The 16,981-nt window shown below is 39.7% G+C and overlaps 1 protein-coding gene and 1 pseudogene across 3 annotated transcripts in view; both read right to left on the bottom strand.

Annotated features, from left to right (window-relative positions):
- The window catches only part of SLC9A7 (solute carrier family 9 member A7), a 110,774-nt gene that overhangs the window by 62,554 nt on the left and 31,239 nt on the right, over window positions 1–16,981 (bottom strand). The gene's annotated exons all lie outside the window — the stretch shown is intronic.
- LOC103880723 lies at window positions 13,835–15,718 on the bottom strand (annotated as a pseudogene). The gene has a single exon (XR_001898481.3). The product of XR_001898481.3 is annotated as a charged multivesicular body protein 5 pseudogene (transcript).

The following is a 16,981-nucleotide window of genomic DNA, read 5'->3' as shown; positions in this document are numbered from 1 at the left end:
CAACAGCATCTGTTTTCCCAGGTCTATTTCATAGCTCGTTCCTGTCATGACAGCCATGGCTCTGACCTCCACATTTGTTTTAAGGGTGAGCCACTGTTTTCTCTTAATCCAATCACTTCATATGGGGTAAAAGTCACTGTTAATAGCCAACAGAAAACCGCCCGGCATAAAGCAATCACAAAAATCACAAACACACAGATTCTTCATCATTGAATTGACTGTCCTGCTCTGACATAGTCGACTGAGCATGACACACAGAAAAGAGAGAATCCCTTGCGGCTTAATGTAAAGAGAGGAAGTAGGCTGTATTCCCTCCTTCCCTGGTCCCATTCCTTCCCTTCTACCTCTGAGCAACTGTCATTCATTTTAGTCTGTATCCAGTCCAGGTTTACTAAATATACATGTCCGCAGATACATAATAAATATTCTTTTGCTCATTTTAACTTACATAAATAGTATCATATAGAATTAGGAAGCAGGTGTAGCTGCTGGAACAAAGACCAAAATAATGGTGGCTTAGACAAGTTTCTCTTTCCTTCACAGAAGAGTTAGAGCATAAGTATTCCTGGGATGAAGTGGTGGCTCCCTACTCCTCCCTCACTACCCCTCCCTCATCTTCCTGCTCTACCATCAAGAGGGTGTTGCCCTCACCATCAGGCCCATGTGTCAGGCAAAGGTAAATGAGAAAAGAACCAGGGAAGGCACTCCCTTTAACGGCACAGCCTCTAAATTACACACACACACACACACACACACACACTCTTCCACTGACATCCTATTGGCCAAGTACTTGGTCACATGATCACATCTGGCTGCAAGAGAGGCAAGAAAATAAAGTCTTCTTTCTGGGAGGTCATTGAACCTTCTAAAATTCTATTATGAGGGAAAAACTGGAAAGCAGATACTGGGGGACAAGCAGCATTTTCTGTTGTATTAACTGAATGTATTTTGCTGCATCTCCCTTTTCTTAACTCCATGTTATATTTTTTGCAGGTTACTGTGTTAGTCTATTTGCATTTCTATAAACAAATACCTGAGACTGGTTAATTTATAAAGAAAAGAGGTTTATTTGGCTTATAGTTCGGCAGGCTGTACAGGAAGCACAGTGTCCACATCTGTCTCTGAGGAGGGCCTCAGGCTGCTTATAACCATGGTGGAAGGCGAAGGGGAGCCAGCATGTCACATGAAGAGAGGGAGCAAGTGAGAGAGGGGGGAGATGCCAGGTTCTTTAAACAATCAGATCCCACCTGACCTAACCTGAATTAACAGATCAAGGCTCACTCATTACTGGCAGGGATGGCACCAAGTCATTTATGAGGGATCCACCCCATTAATCAAAACACCTCCAACCAGGCCCCACCTCCAACATGAGAGGTCACATTTCAACATGAGATTTGGAGGGGACAAATAATATCCAAACCATATCAGTTACTCACGTTGAAACATATAAATTCATTCATGTTCACTGCTGTTCAGTTATACATTGTGCACTGAGTCTCGTATAAGGGCTCAGTGACAGATTTGCTTTAGAATTTAAGATAAAAATTCTAAATGTGGTGTATTAATATGCCACAGTTGATTAAACCATGCCCCTACTGCTAGACACCTGGGTCTTTTAAATTCACTACATTTACAAAATGTTTGAGTCACATTTGGGGAAATGTTAAATTAGTCAAATGCCAAATTAGGTATACTCAGGTTATTTTGTAAAGCCTTTAAGGTGCTCTACAGCAAGCTGCTTAAAATAGAAACTGACAGTACTGAACTATAGTATACAAGGAGGAAGTAAATTTACAGCCCTCCTAGACTTTCTGTTATTGTAATCAAGCATTACATGGTGCTCTGAGTTTCTTGATAACTGAAACAAAAAGGAAGTATCGTGTGCTATTTAATCTCATCATCTGATAAGAAGGAATAACCAGTTAAGAGAAATAAATGTTTGCTTAATCCTAAATTCTCAAAGTCTGTCAGATGGCCCCTTATCCATCAGTCAATTAGCAAAACAAGGATAACATCTTTAACAACCAGTTATATAGAAAATGCACAAGGCAGGCTGGGCACAGTGGCTCACACCTATAATCCCAACACTTTGGGAGACTGAGGCAGGCGGATCACCTGAGGTCGGGAGCTCAGGACCAGCCTGACCAACATGGAGAAACCCCGTCTCTACTAAAAATACAAAATTAGCCGTGCGTGGTGGTACATGCCTGTAATCCCAGCTACTCAGGAGGCTGAGGCAGGAGAATCGCTCAAACCCGAGAGGCGGAGGTTGCAGTGAGCCAAGATCACACCATTGCACTCCAGCCTGGGCAACAAGAGTGAAACTCCATGTAAAAAAGAAAAAAAAAATGCACAAGGCTTCTCCAGGAGAATTATTCCTGGTTGACCTTTAGCAAGCAGAGGACTTAACATTAAAAGCTTTTTCTGCAGAGGGTCAAGTTAGTGCCCTAGGTTCATGTCAATATGTAGGTCCTGCCCAGAAGAGAGTATCCATGAGGACCTGATCACTCCAGGAAAGCTGATCTCCTCCAGAGCCTGGTGACTTTCCTGTGGTTCGGTACTTTCAGAGACCACACTATTAGTGACTCTAGTATGATTAGGGGATTTTCCTCTCCCCTCTTAATTAACTCGAGGTTTCAAAACGTTTTGGAGAAGTGAAAAGATACTAGTTATTTCTGTGGGGTTTTTTTTCATGACTGTAAAACACCCAAATATAGTATCTTCCTTTTCATTTTTACTCATAGTTGGTAGTTATTTTTCCTAAACCACAGTTACAATACTCTGCCTCAATATACTACACCCAATGTTTTCTGCTTCTTCCTATTACTCTAAGTAACGTGCCCCAAACAGAAAAAGTACATTTTAGTATGCTAATAGTTTTAAATCAGCCAGTGTAGTCTAAGAACTACTTATTGGGTACCCACTTTGTACTAGGGGTTTTACTTACAATATTACCTCTTAATTTTCACCACAACTTTATCAGGTAGGGATTATTAACACCACTTTACAGTTAAAAAAAACAACTGGATCTTCAAGAGTAAGTAACTTGCCTAAGACCACACAGCTGGTAAACTGTAGAAGTAGGATTTCAACTTGCATACTTCCAATTCCAAAGCCAAAGTTCTTTCTGCTATTTCCTGATGTCTCCCAGGTGACAAGTAAATTACAGATATTTGGCTCAGCTTTGTAAATAATATATATGCCTACTATGTTGAAGCCCCAAACCTTCCCTCAACACAGGATGCTCTATATAATCTGGCCATAATGAAGCCCCTCCTCAAATTTTATTTCCTACTGAACTCTACAAGGACCCCATCTCCACCCCAATCTAATTTGGCAGATTTCACTACTGTCTCCATACTTATAGACAACACATATATTTTTTGAGATCCTCAACAAATATTTTTTGAGATCCTACTATGTCCCAGGCACCGTTCTAGTGTTTAGAGATATATGTCGGTGAACGAAACAAATAGAAATTCCTGCTCTCCTGGAACTTCGTTATATTTCTAATAAGGGAAGAAACATAAGAAACAAAATAAGTAAATTACATGGTATGTTACAATATGGTAGGTGCTGTGGCTAAAAATAAGGGAGGGGAAGGGTTAAGGAGTGTAGTGAGGAGTAGGGGATTGTGAGTTCAGAAAGAACCAATAGAAATTCTGGAAAAGAAAAACATGATCTCAGCATTTTTATTTCATTTTCAAGTTCAACAGCAGACTAGACACAGTAAAGAGAGAACTGGCAAACTAGAAGATAAATTTGTTGAAAGAGATTCATTCATCAAGCAAATTAATACTTATTGAGCATGTACTATATGTCAGACATTGCGCTAGATTGAATTATTCCATCTTGACAAAATTCCTTTTCACTTGGATTATGTTCCCAGGTTTAACTTCAACTCTTTAAGACCCTACCCAAGCTCCTTATTCACATTGATATCTCATTTCTCTCAATAAATATCCTCAAATAATTTTTAAAGAATTTTAAAAAGTATTTATTTATGTCACAGATTAGTCCAGTTCTTAAATTATTCCATCTCCCTAACTAGACTGTAAATTCCTTGAGGATCAGACCTATAGGTAAGATTTCTTTTCTATTTCGCATGTGGAATAGCACAGTAGCAGGCATACAGTAGGCATTCAACAAACACTTGACTGATTTGGTATATTTTTGGGTCCCTATAACTGAACAGCTTTTTCTTTATAATGGCTCAGTTACAGTTAACTCCTGGAAATGGTCACAAAATTGTTAATAACTACATTATGATTCAGTGATCCCAAAAATATGAGTCCAGTGGTATAAGGTTAAGTTCTGGATCTAATCAAATTTTTGTGCATGTGCCCCTCACTCTCAGTTAGTTGAAAATGACAAATGTCACACAGAGCGTATTTTTCAGTCTTGAGAAGCCTTATACACGGCCTCTTAGAATCGACTTAAAATTTTTCCCCTTTAAGATAGTGCAAAAGTGATACACATTCAGTAGAAACCAAACTTTGAGTATCCATACAACCATTCTGTTTTCATTTTCAGTATGGTATTCAATAAATTATGAGCTATTCAATACTTTATTATGAAATAGGCATTGTGTTAGATGATATTGCCCAATTGCAGGCTAATGTAAGTATTCTGAGCACATTTACAGTCAGCTGGGCTAAGCTATGATGTTTGGTAGGTAAGGTGTATTAAATGCATTTTCAAATTGTAATATTTTAAACTTATGATGGCTTTATCAGGACATAACTCCATCATAAGTCAAGGAACATCTGCATATTACTTAATTTTATTTCTGGCAAAAGTCCTTAAGGCAGGCAGTGCACATATAGACAGCCCCTGACTTATAATAGTAATCTTATTTTATAAATCAAGATGCTGAAATCTAGAGATATTAAGCGGTCTGCTCAAGTGAAGATGGGTACTGAAGACTGAAGCAGTGACTCAGACCTGAGACTTCTGGATCCCAGTCCAGTGCTCAGATGCGTAAAACTAGATGCATGATACATCATTAAGGGAATAAGTGGTAAGGCGAGCATTTGCAGGGCCTTAGAGGGCTCTGACTTCCAGCAACATTTGGTAAAGATATGCTTATTTTGAGCATGTAAATAGAAACCAGCCAGTTTCTTTATTAAAAAGAGAAGAAACAAACATTGATAAACCAAGAAAGGAATCCCTATTGCCTGCCTTAATTCAATAAACATTCAGCCACTGGATGCTATGAACCCTGAGATGACTCAGGCAGGATCCTCCTCAGTAAGACCAGAAGCTCTAGCACACAGCACGAATGCTGCAACAGATGCAGGTGCTACAAAAGCACAGAGGGGAAGGAATTTCCTTGCCCAAATCTGTTCTCAAATTCCCACTCACTCACCCCTAAAACACTTTAAATATAGAATCATGCGGACTCTATGGCTATCATAAAGGTACTGACTCTTCTGGTTTAAAATATCCATTGTAACCATTAGCAAATTGGAGATCTAACTGATTTATACCAAAACAAGAAGGGATGATTCTGATATCAATAAGCAAATAGTGCCCAAGTGGCTTTAAAACCTTATTGGAAGCTATTTTGATCATAATTTGTTTCTTTTATTTATTTATTTTTTCCTGTTTCTGATTCTAGTTCCCTGCTGCTTGGGGAAGGGGGAAACCACCTTGTACTGAAGTCACCTGGCTTCTGGATAAAGCCAGAACTCTGACCAAAAGGATAAAGGCTGCCCAGGACAGAAACTCTGACCAAAAGGATAAAGGCTGCCCAAAACAAAAAATCCTAGCCCTGCTTCTCCATCCTGGACACCTGATCTCATGAGTTATGTCAACATGCATCCACCAGAATAACTGCATTTTCCTAAAGAAATTATGAAATAATTGAGAAGGGGGAGGTCCTATTCTTGAGTAAGTAATCAGCATTGCAGATAAGAACTATGTCATAAAAACCAAAGTTGAAATGGTGTTACATATTCCCGGAAAATACTCAAACGGTGCTCTGAATCCTATAAGATGGACAGATATATTATACATATTAATTATACCAAAGGTCAGGTGATTAGAAATCTCACATTGTACCACAAAAATCACCCTGATACTTGTGTTAATTTTTCCTGTATTTGTGTAATAAAGTGTCTTGAAGATTTTAAGAGAAAATTACTGCACAAGGAGCAGTCATTTTCTTAAACGTCCCAAAAAATACTGATGTAGGGTCATCCAAAATCTTTTTTTTTTTTTTTTTTGAGACACAGTCTGCTCTGTGGCCCAGGATGGAGTGCAATGGCACAATCTCAGCTCGCTGCAAACTCCACCTCTGGGGTTCAAGTGATTCTCCTGCCTCAGCCTCCCGAGTAGCTAGGATTACAGATGTATGCCACCGCACCTGACTAATTTTTGTATTTTTAGTAGAGATGGGGCTTCATCATGTTGGCCAGGCTGGTCTCAAACTCCTAACCTCAAATGATCTGCCCACCTCAGTCTCCCAAAGTGCTGGGATTACAGGTGTGAGCCACCATGCCTGGCCTAAAATCTTTATTCATTTCAGAAACATACTTTAAATATTTATCCAACTGCAACTTACAAGGGATGTGAAGGACCTCTTCAAGGAGAACTACAAACCACTGCTCAATGACATAAAAGAGGACATAAACAAATGGAAGAACATTCCAGGCTCATGGGTAGGAAGAATCAATATCGTGAAAATGGCCATACTGCTCAAGGTAATTTATAGATTCAATGCCATCCCCATCAAGCTACCAATGACTTTCTTCACAGAATTGGAGAAAACTACTTTAAAGTTCATATGGAACCAAAAAAGAGCCGGCATTGCCAAGACAATCCTAAGCAAAAAGAACAAAGCTGGAGGCATCACACTACCTGACTTCAAACTACACTATAAGGCTACAGTAACCAAAACAGCATGGTACTAGTACCAAAACAGAGATATAGGCCAATGGAACAGAACAGAGCCCTCAGAAGTAATATCACATATCTACAACCATCTGATCTTTGACAAACCTGACAAAAACAAGAAATGGGGAAAGGATTCCCTATTTAATAAATGGTGCTGGGAAAACTGGCTAGCCATATGTAGAAAGTTGAAACTGCATCCCTTCCTTACACCTTATACAAAAATTAATTCAAGATGGATTAAAGACTTAAATGTTAGACCTAAAACCATAAAAACCCTAGAAGAAAACCTAGGCAATACCATTCAGGACATAGGCATGGGAAAGGAATTCATGACTAAAACACCAAAAGCGATGGCAACAAAAGTCAACATTGACAAATGGGATCTAATTAAACTAAAGAGCTTCTGCACAGCAAAAGAAACTACCACCAGAGTGAACAGGCAACCTACAGAATTGGAGAAAATTTTTACAATCTACCCATCTGACAAAAGGCTAATATCCAGAATCTACAAAGAACTCAAATTTACAAGAAAAAATCAAATAACCCCATCAAAAAGTGGGTAAAGGATATGAACAGACACTTCTCAAAAGAAGACATGGATGCAGCCAACAGACACATGAAGAAATGCTCATCATCACTGGCCATCAGAGAAATGCAAATCAAAACCACAATGAGATACCATCTCACACCAGTTAGAATGGTGATTATTAAAAAGTCAGGAAACAACAGGTGCTGGAGAGGATGTGGAGAAATAGGAACACTTTTACACTGTTGGTGGGGACTGTAAACTAGTTCAACCATTGTGGAAGATAGTGTGGCGATTCCTCAAGGATCTAGAACTAGAAATACCATTTGACCCAGACATCCCATTACTGGGTACATACCCAAAGGATTATAAATCATGCTGCTCTAAAGACACATGCACACGTATGTTTATTGTGGCACTATTCACAATAGCAAAGACTTGGAATCAACCCAAATGTCCATCAATGATAGATTGGATTAAGAAAATGTGGCACATATACACCATGGAATACTATGCAGCCATAAAACAGGATGAGTTCATATCCTTTGTAGGGACATAGATGCAGCTGGAAACCATCATTCTGAGCAAACTATCGAAGGACAGAAAACCAAACACCGCATGTTCTCACTCATAGGTGGGAACTGAACAATGGGAACACTTGGACACAGGGTGGGGAACATCACACACTGGGGCGTGTCATGGGGTAGGGGTAGGGGAGAGGGATAGCATTAGCATTAGGAGATATACCTAATGTAAATGATGAGTTAATGGGTGCAGCACACCAACATGGCACACGTATACATATGTAACAAACCTGTATGTTGTGCACATGTACCCTAGAACTTAAAGTATAGTAAAAAATATTTATCCAACTGACTAAAATGGGTTAAACTAAAAACACAAATCCAGTTAATATATGAGCATAATAAATAAATAAAAGAGCACAATAAATAAAAATAATAATTTTAAAAGTTGTTTGAGGAAAACCATAGAAAATAAGCTTAAAACTCTGTGCTTCTTGCTGACAAGAACAAAATGGAAAACACTAGAACAAACATAGGTTTCCTACTCTAGCTCAAGGTTCGATAACTCAAAAAAATATTTTGTTGGTCTTGTGCTCTAAGAAGAAACTATCTCAGAGTTTTGTGGAAATTAGGGGAGGGGGCCACGAAAGTCAATAGCCTTAATAACACTTTTCTCCTAAATGTGAAGGCATTCCATATATGAGTAGCTCTAAGGGAAAACTAAAGACATAAAGTTAGTTTGGTTCAATAAGGGCAATTCCAGGAGTGAAAGGCTGAAGGGCAAAATAACACGGTCTAATCTTTCATTTCCTGATGTTTTGACTTAAATTATTTTTTGAGAAACTAGTAATATATTACTTAAGAATATTCCTTTCTCAAATACCCAAATTTTCAGCCAGCCTTCTGACAAGAACAAGATGAACAACATGATTAAGGTCATTACTGAGGACCTCAATAGCTGGTAATGTAAAAGGTCTATAGGCTACAGCTTTCAGATATATTGGTTGCAATGATATTTGTTAAGAAAAAGAAATCAAAGATTTTGACTTGCATATTCTTGTCTGCTGAAGAGAAGTTCTATAATCACAAACAAGATTTTCCACAGAAAGCAACTCTAGTTCTAGGACTTGAGCAATTATTTGATTCAAGCACAAAAACTTAGTGCCACTGGGTAGCACCTCATCACCCCTACATCTTGTCCTTTCCCACTCCTGCCCACTCTACTTCTCAAGCATTTTCCTGGTCACCTCCTCTTCTCCTTATTATCATTACTCTGGTTCAAGCTCCCTGACTGGATTTTCTGCAATCGTTTCTTAACTATCCCCCCTGCTTCTCCCCTGATTCCCCAATCATTCCTTCTCCATCAGCCACCAGACTAATTTCTCTGAATCACAAATGAGGCTAATCATGCCATGGCCCTGCTTAAAATTATTGAGCAGCTTCATCATCCATGGGAAAAAAAATTCAAGCTCCTTAACATGGCATTCAAGGCCCACAAAGCACTGGCATCTGCCAATTTCGCTTCCCACTGCCATCTGCCCCTACACATAAACATTCATATTCAACTCCTCAGAATTCCACACATACACCTTGTATCCTCCTCTACCTGGCATTATCATCCTCCAAGACCTCCCTCACAGCCGTGGCAGAGAAGAGAAAAGAAGGGGACCCTAGTTGATGGAACTGATCATCCAAATAACCCCCGAGGATCACTGAGATGATATAGCAAAGCAAAATCACCTACATTTTTAGACTGCCAAGACTATATCCTGAATTTCCAGAATAAAACCTCTCAAAAAAGTGATAAAGGATCACATGAGTGGATGTTAACGGTCAGGTCTCACAGTACAACAAAATTCAAACTTAAGAACAAACAGGCTGAACAAAGGACTTCAAATCAGCATGCCCACAAAAGGATCACCTCTGGTCCTTATACATATAACTATATTAATAATGATTTAAAACATTTTTTCTGACTGCAATTATCTTTATGGTCCTTTTTGAAAATACAATTTGATTTGAGGTGATCTTATAAAATTCCAGGGAATAATTCTTATTCTTAATAAAGTTTAATATAATAGTCTGCTGAAATTCAAGTGTTCCAATAGGTATGGTTCTTTCCACTTCTAAAATTAAATCACTTAATGAGAATTGCCAGAAAGAGACTTCATTAGTAATTATCCACAATGGTAGAGAACACACAAGATACATTTGCACTGTTCTATTGTTATAAGCCAGTAGAAGAGTGGAATTTTCAAAGATGCAAATAGTTCCCCTTGGTCATATTACCCTGGATAGAAATTAGAGCTGCAAGCTAATAGGAGTCTGAGGGACAAGGGCATGCTCCTCAGCCTGTGGTTTCTCTGGCTTCCAAAGCTAAAAGCAAATGATTCTTTTTTTTTGTTCTTCCAATCTATCCATTAAGCTTCCAAGAAATAAACACGTTTGCTTCAAAATTCAATTTCCTGTGGGGTTATCTTCAGATGCTGCATGGGTTTATTAGAATTAATCACAACACAGCACGGCTTCCAAAGTGAAGGCCCAGGGTTGACAAAATACCCTCCCTATCACAGCCGTCAACCCACCAAAGGCTATGGGGACTCTCGAGATTTCGAGGAATACAAGCAAAGGCCTTGCCTTTTTCAACTTCAGTCTAGAGCAGGTAGGGAGGGGTAGACCATAAATAAGTAAACAAAGAAAAGATGATTACGTATTGTGCTAAGTGCAGTTAGTGAAGGCCGTCGGCGATGTTTGCTAGCAAGATGCATTTTTTTTCCATTTTGCTTCCCACATCTGCAATCAACATATAACTTCATGGTATGAACTATTAAACACATAGACACTAGAACAAATGTGAGTTTCCTATTCTAGTTTAAGGCTTGATAAGTTAAAAATCTATTTTGATGGTCCTGGGCTCCAAAAAGCCACTGTTTCTCTCTGGGGTGTGTGTGTGTGTGTGTGTGTGTGTGTGTGTGTGTGTAGGGGTGAGTAGTGAGTACTAGGGTCAACAGCCTTAATAGCACGTTGCCCCCAAATGCAAAGGTGTTCCACATATAAGTAGCTATGAATGTGGGTTTCAAAACAAAAGCCTTAACTTAGAGTTTTATTATGTTTTAAAATCATCACTGTCTTAATGTTTAAACACCTGTTTAAGTCCTCTTAATAAGGGATAAATGCCTGTTTATGGCTTTTTGAAAATATAAACACAAGGATCTATAGCTTTTAAAAAAAGACTTTGTTTCTGTGACAATGTTTGTTAATCTAGCTAACGGAGTTACTTGCAGAAAAATGGAGAATAGAGAGTGATAGAGAGTTCTTAAGCACTGTTGCTCCAAATACCTTAGTTACCTGAATTATACTCAGGTTATTTGTAAAAACTAAAATTCCATGAGGCAAAGAATGACTTTTATCAATCCCATTTATGATATTCGATTTCTGTATTACACAGAAAGAATTGGACTATTAAAGAAAGTAACCAAATGAGAGATGGATGTTTAAAAATAACATTAAATGAGTGATTTGAGAACCCCAAAACTTTATGTGACTAAGTTATTTCTTCTCTGTGCCTGCAGGTCATTTTCACACTGGGATTGCAATTTATTAGATGCCATACACAAGTTCTATTGTGGGCTCCAAGCAGAGGTACAGGGAAAACCTCTAGAAGATTCTTCCTTAGTAAGCAGCAGGTAACGTTCTGTAATTTTAGGCCACCACACAGAACCGATTGTCACTCACAGCTTCTGTCACAGAGTGGGATGTGTCACGCTTCATTTGGTACAAAACATGACGATGAAAAAAACAACTTGATGAACCTATTTTAGCAGCCTCTGTTCAGCCAGCAGTGTGAGGAGCTGGAGTACTGTGACAAAGCATTAGGCTCCTTACAATGCCAACCTAGAAACCAAATCACTACTTTGTAGCAAGAAACGAAAATCATGATGAAAAAGCTACAGTTGATCTCCCCACCCAGCAAAGGAAATATGGACAAAATACAATCACCACTACACATAACGGATGGACTTCATGTAAGGATTAATATAATGATTCATGTAATATAAGGCTCATCTTCAAAAAGGAATTATTTGCTTCCTTTGCCATGACTAATGTGCCTGGGTGGGGCAGCCCGTGGTATAACTGACAATAAGATTTCTTCAAACCAAAAAAAAAAAAAAAAGAAAGAAAGAAAAGAAAAAAGAAAGCAAAAGCAAAAACACCACCAAAAAGCAATGTCTGAATCCCAGAGAGCCCCAAATGCACACTCATTGCTCAGACTTGCCTGGGTTTCCTTCCAAAGAAAATTTACTCACTCTCCTATGGAAAGGCAAAGTAGGAGACTGCAGGAGCATCAAAGCCATGGACCCTGTCAACGATGCCAAGAGGAGGGGGAAATACACCTTCCAACCCTAAGAATTTTGGAGAGGGGGCTGTCTCAGTAGCAAGGGGGGGGTCAACAAATGTGATATGAGGCCCTAAAACCACAGCACAGGGCTTCCTTGGTATGCAGGACAGGGGTACAAGCCAAAGGGCAGGTGCTATATTCACCCACACACACCATAAGGAATCCATGCTTCCTGGAAACTGCCCAGTGATGTCACCTTGTGCAGCTGTAACCTGTGTGAGTGTTCTGACTCAGTCATCAACAATGACATTTTGGCTGGGCACAGTGGCTGATGCCTGTAATCCCAGCACTTCAGGAGGCTGAGGCGGGTGGATCACTTCAGGTCAGGAGTTCAAGGCCAGCCTGGCCAACATGGTGAAACCTCAGCTCTCCTAAAAGTACAAAAAAATAGCTGGGTGTGATGGTGCACGCCTGCAGTCCCAGTTACTTGGGAGGCTGAGGCAGGAGAATTGCTTGAACCCAGGAGGCAGAGGTTGTAGTGAGCTGAGATCACACCACTGCACTCCAGCCTGGGCAACAGAGTGAGACTCCCTCTCAAAACAACAACAGCAGCAACAAATAATGACATTTTAAAAATGATTAATTCTACTTCTCTTTTTTTTTGAAGCAGTTGCTTTTTTATTGTTAACAATCCCTCATATGAGAATAGCCCATTGTGGTTAACAAGGTACTTATGACCATTACCTCAATTATTCTTCACAAAAGCTCTATGAGATTAGCAAGATTTTACTAACAAGGAAACAGAAGTTTAGAAAAGTTGAATAGACTACTCAGTAGTTAGTAAATGGCAGACCCAGGGCCCAAGCCCAGATTGTCCCTTGCTCTTTCCTCACAATGGTTAATTTGGTTTCTATAGTGGAGTTATATAGGCTGAAATGACATTAAAATTCTATTAAATTTGGTTTCCACAGTAGAGGTTTTAAGCTGAAGTGATATTATTAAAATTATATCCTTTTGAAAAATATTTATTGAGTATAAATAAATGTCCTATACACTAAATATCAAGAAATATTCATTATTGATTAGAAGTCAAGATGTAATACTGAGGGAACCATAGAATCAAAATACCCACTCATGATACAATAGTGATAATTCCATTCCAATATTGGACACAGAAATGATTTGTTCACAAGACACAACAAAACCTATCAAAAAGGCCATCACTTTAACCAACCTATAATACCACAATAGAAAATGATTCTGAATCATAATATGAACAGCCCCAATAATCTCATCTTTGTCTTACCGATTTATCAGGTCATTTTGAGACTGTAGAGTTACACTGTCATAGATTTTTAACATTCCATTTCCTTAGTTTTATTTCAAAGTATTACTAATGAATGAAAACAAGTCATACAAGCCAAAGACACTTTTAAACTAAGTGCAATTTTCATAAGAAAAAAAGGAATCAAATTTTAGTACAAAAAAAAAAAAAAAAAAAAAAAAAAAAAAAAAAAATCAAATTTTAGTAAAAAAAAAAAAAAAAAAAAAAAAAGCATTTCCCAAACAATGAGTCTCTTAACGGAAAAAATCAAAGAGCAATGTAATTAAACTTACCTTCAAAGAAAGGAAAGAAACATAAATCTGTTATGGTAAATTTGGAAAGATAAATATTTCCTAGTCCCATAATATGTGTTTGTTTTATAAGATATACTTGAATGATGCTGATCTATGAAGCAAGGATCTGTGGCAATCCAAATTCATCCACCAGAAGAACTCTATCCTTGTTTTTTGTGTCAGTGGGAACACCTTCCGGAATTGCAGGTCATCTTCATCCAGTTCTGGGGTGCCATAACTGCGAATCAGTGCTTCTTGGATTTCATTTGCATCTTCCATCATATCCTCTAGCTGGTCTTGTAAATCCTCAATCTGGTCGATTTTCAGTTGCTTGTATGCCTTCTTCATTTCCTTTACTCCCAGTTTCATAGCATCAACCGTGGTCTTGGTGTCCTTCAATGACTGGATGGTATAATTGGCTTGTTCTATGTTGAATGGCTGTTGTTCAAGATTGCCCTGCTGCTGCTCATACATCCACTTTTACTTTAAAACTTGCAAGGCTTTCTGCTTAACCATATTCTTTGCAGGACCCTCTCTCATCTTCTTGATCTGATCCTTATACTTTACTAGCTCAGCATCCAATCGAGAAATCTTCTTGTCAATGGATTCTGCCCTGCTGTCCACCGTGCCAATGCAGTCAGTCAGGCTGGGCGGTGGAGCCTTGGGGTTCGCCTTCCCGAAGAACTGGTTGATCTTGAGCAGCCGCAAAGAAACCCAAACACGGGAGCAAAACCATAAACCACTTATGTCTTATGAGGAAGAATGGGGAAGAGAAGCTATAGGAATCAGAACGGTTCAGAGGAGGGAGTCTAGAGGCAGACTGCCTGGATTGAAAGCTCAGCTTCACCATTTACTAAGCTACGTGACCCGGACAAGTCACTCAACTTCTTTGTGCCTCAATTTTCTCATCAGGAAACTATAAATGGTATTGAGTTGTTAGAAGAATTAAATGAGTTAATATTTATAAAATGTCTGGAATGGGCCCGGAGCCACGGCTCACTCCTGCAATCCTAGCACTTTGGGAGGCCGAAGTTGGGAGGATCATTTGAGCCCAGGATGTTGGGGCTGCTGTGAGCCATGATCACACTACTGCACTGCAGCCTGGGTAACAGAGCAAGACCCTGTCTCAAAAACAAAATAATAAAAATAAATAAAATGCCTGGAATGCTGCTTGGCATATATAAGCACTGCTAAATTTTGTTATTTAAAATAAAAACTTTCAAAATGTTTAAACAGCTAAGAAGAGCTCCTGGCCCCATTCAGACCTCTCACCAGAGCTATAGTTGGAAGTTCTGTTCTTCCTTCTTCTCCAGACCATGTGCCAGAACTGCTGACAGGACTCTCAGTGCCTGTCCTGAAGGCAGATGATCCTCCCTATTCTCACCTTGTCATTGCTCTAACCCTCATTCAGATCCCCCGCATCCCCAAAACAAGTCCAGTTAGCCCAGTTCGTAATGCTAACCTTCCATTTCAAGGTGTCAGTGCAGTGGCACAGCTATGGTGACGAGATCAAGCGGCAACCAGAGTCCCAAGACACACACTGGTTTCCATTTAATACAATGTTTACTTACCTTTATATTAGGACACAGGAGAGGAAACCCATCAGGATCTGCAGCTTCATCTCAATGGGAGGCATGGCAGCTACCCAAGTCTACAGCTACTTCTGCCCCTCATCCACACAGGTCACATATGATTGCCACAGATGAGGGGCAAGATGTTTGTGGATTTTGTTTGTTTGTTTTGAGATGGAGTCTCACTCTGTCGCCCAGGCTGGAGTGCAGTGGCGTGATCTTGGCTCACTGCAGGCTCCGTCTTCCGGGTTCACACCATTCTCCTGCCTCAGACTCCTGTGTAGCTGGGATTATAGGCGCCTGCCACACGCCCAGCTAATTTTTTGTATTTTTAGTAGAGACGGGGTTTCACTGTGTTAGCCAGGATGGTCTCGAACTCCTGACCTCGTGATCCACCCGCCTCAACCTCCCAAAGTGCTGGGATTACAGGCATGAGCCACCGCTCCCGCCCTTGTTTGTGGATTTTGTTGATGAAGAAAACCACAGCCCCTTTTCCTGTCAATCTTTCATACCACCCTCAGGCATGCCAAATTTCCCATGCCAATTTACAGTTTCCCAGTGGAGGGGCAGCTCCATGCGACAACCAAGGCAGGCACAACATCCCCCAATTATCTTAACTCTTACTGTTTTCAATGACATAGAGCATAGGAGGCCAGGGTCACTCCCAGGTAGGCCTAAATCAGCCCAAGCCTTCACTCATGAATGCCAATTCACTTTTTAATGGAATGAAGCCTTGGGCCCCACAAGGGCAATCAAGGTCCCCCACAATCTATTGCCTGAATATGTTTCCTGTCTCATCTCCTACAACTGATCCCCACATACCCTAAACTCGGCCACACAGCCTGCCTCACCCTTTGGCTCACTGTGCACAGTTGTGTTCCACTCAAGAGTGTCAACTCAGGGGCAGAAACCTTTTATTTTCTCTTCCTATCACCTGGTGTCCCAACACAATCTCTTAAACACTAAAAATTCAGCAAAACCTTAACTCTGCATTTAAGCAAATGAAGCTGGGTCACAATTACTCTGGTATAGTGAAAGAAAGTCATGGAATTTTAAAAGTTCCAATGTCTGGATGACAGTGATCCTTATACGCATGAAATGTTAAAGGCCACAAGCCTCATCCAAACCACTCTCTTGATTCCATAGGAGGAGGAAGATATCCCAGAGGGATCGCAAAGCTAATTTCTTAATAACTCCCTTTGCATAATGTTCCCATAGCCATCCTTGTGAGTAGGGCCTGTGTCCCTGTACAACAAATAGTCAGCAAATGCTTGGGTAGCCAACATATGACTTAGTCTTGTGAAAAATTATGATTGTGCTTGAGTCTCTTCATGGAAAGATTTAAATCTGTACTTAATGCCAAAACAAACACAAAGAACCAGCCAATATAAATTAGGGATATCCCAAAGCTTGACTTAGGCAAAAATCATCTCTGATCTTCAGAAGTAACTGAACGTCTCCTGCAATATCATTTTTGGTATCCCTTAACTGTTAGTGACCAATTACT

The sequence above is a fragment of the Papio anubis genome, chromosome X (genome assembly GCF_008728515.1).
Source record: "Papio anubis isolate 15944 chromosome X, Panubis1.0, whole genome shotgun sequence".
Classification (NCBI taxonomy): domain Eukaryota; kingdom Metazoa; phylum Chordata; class Mammalia; order Primates; family Cercopithecidae; genus Papio; species Papio anubis.
The sequence above is the reverse complement of the archived record's forward strand: the minus strand, read 5'-3'. Positions and strand labels throughout refer to the sequence as shown.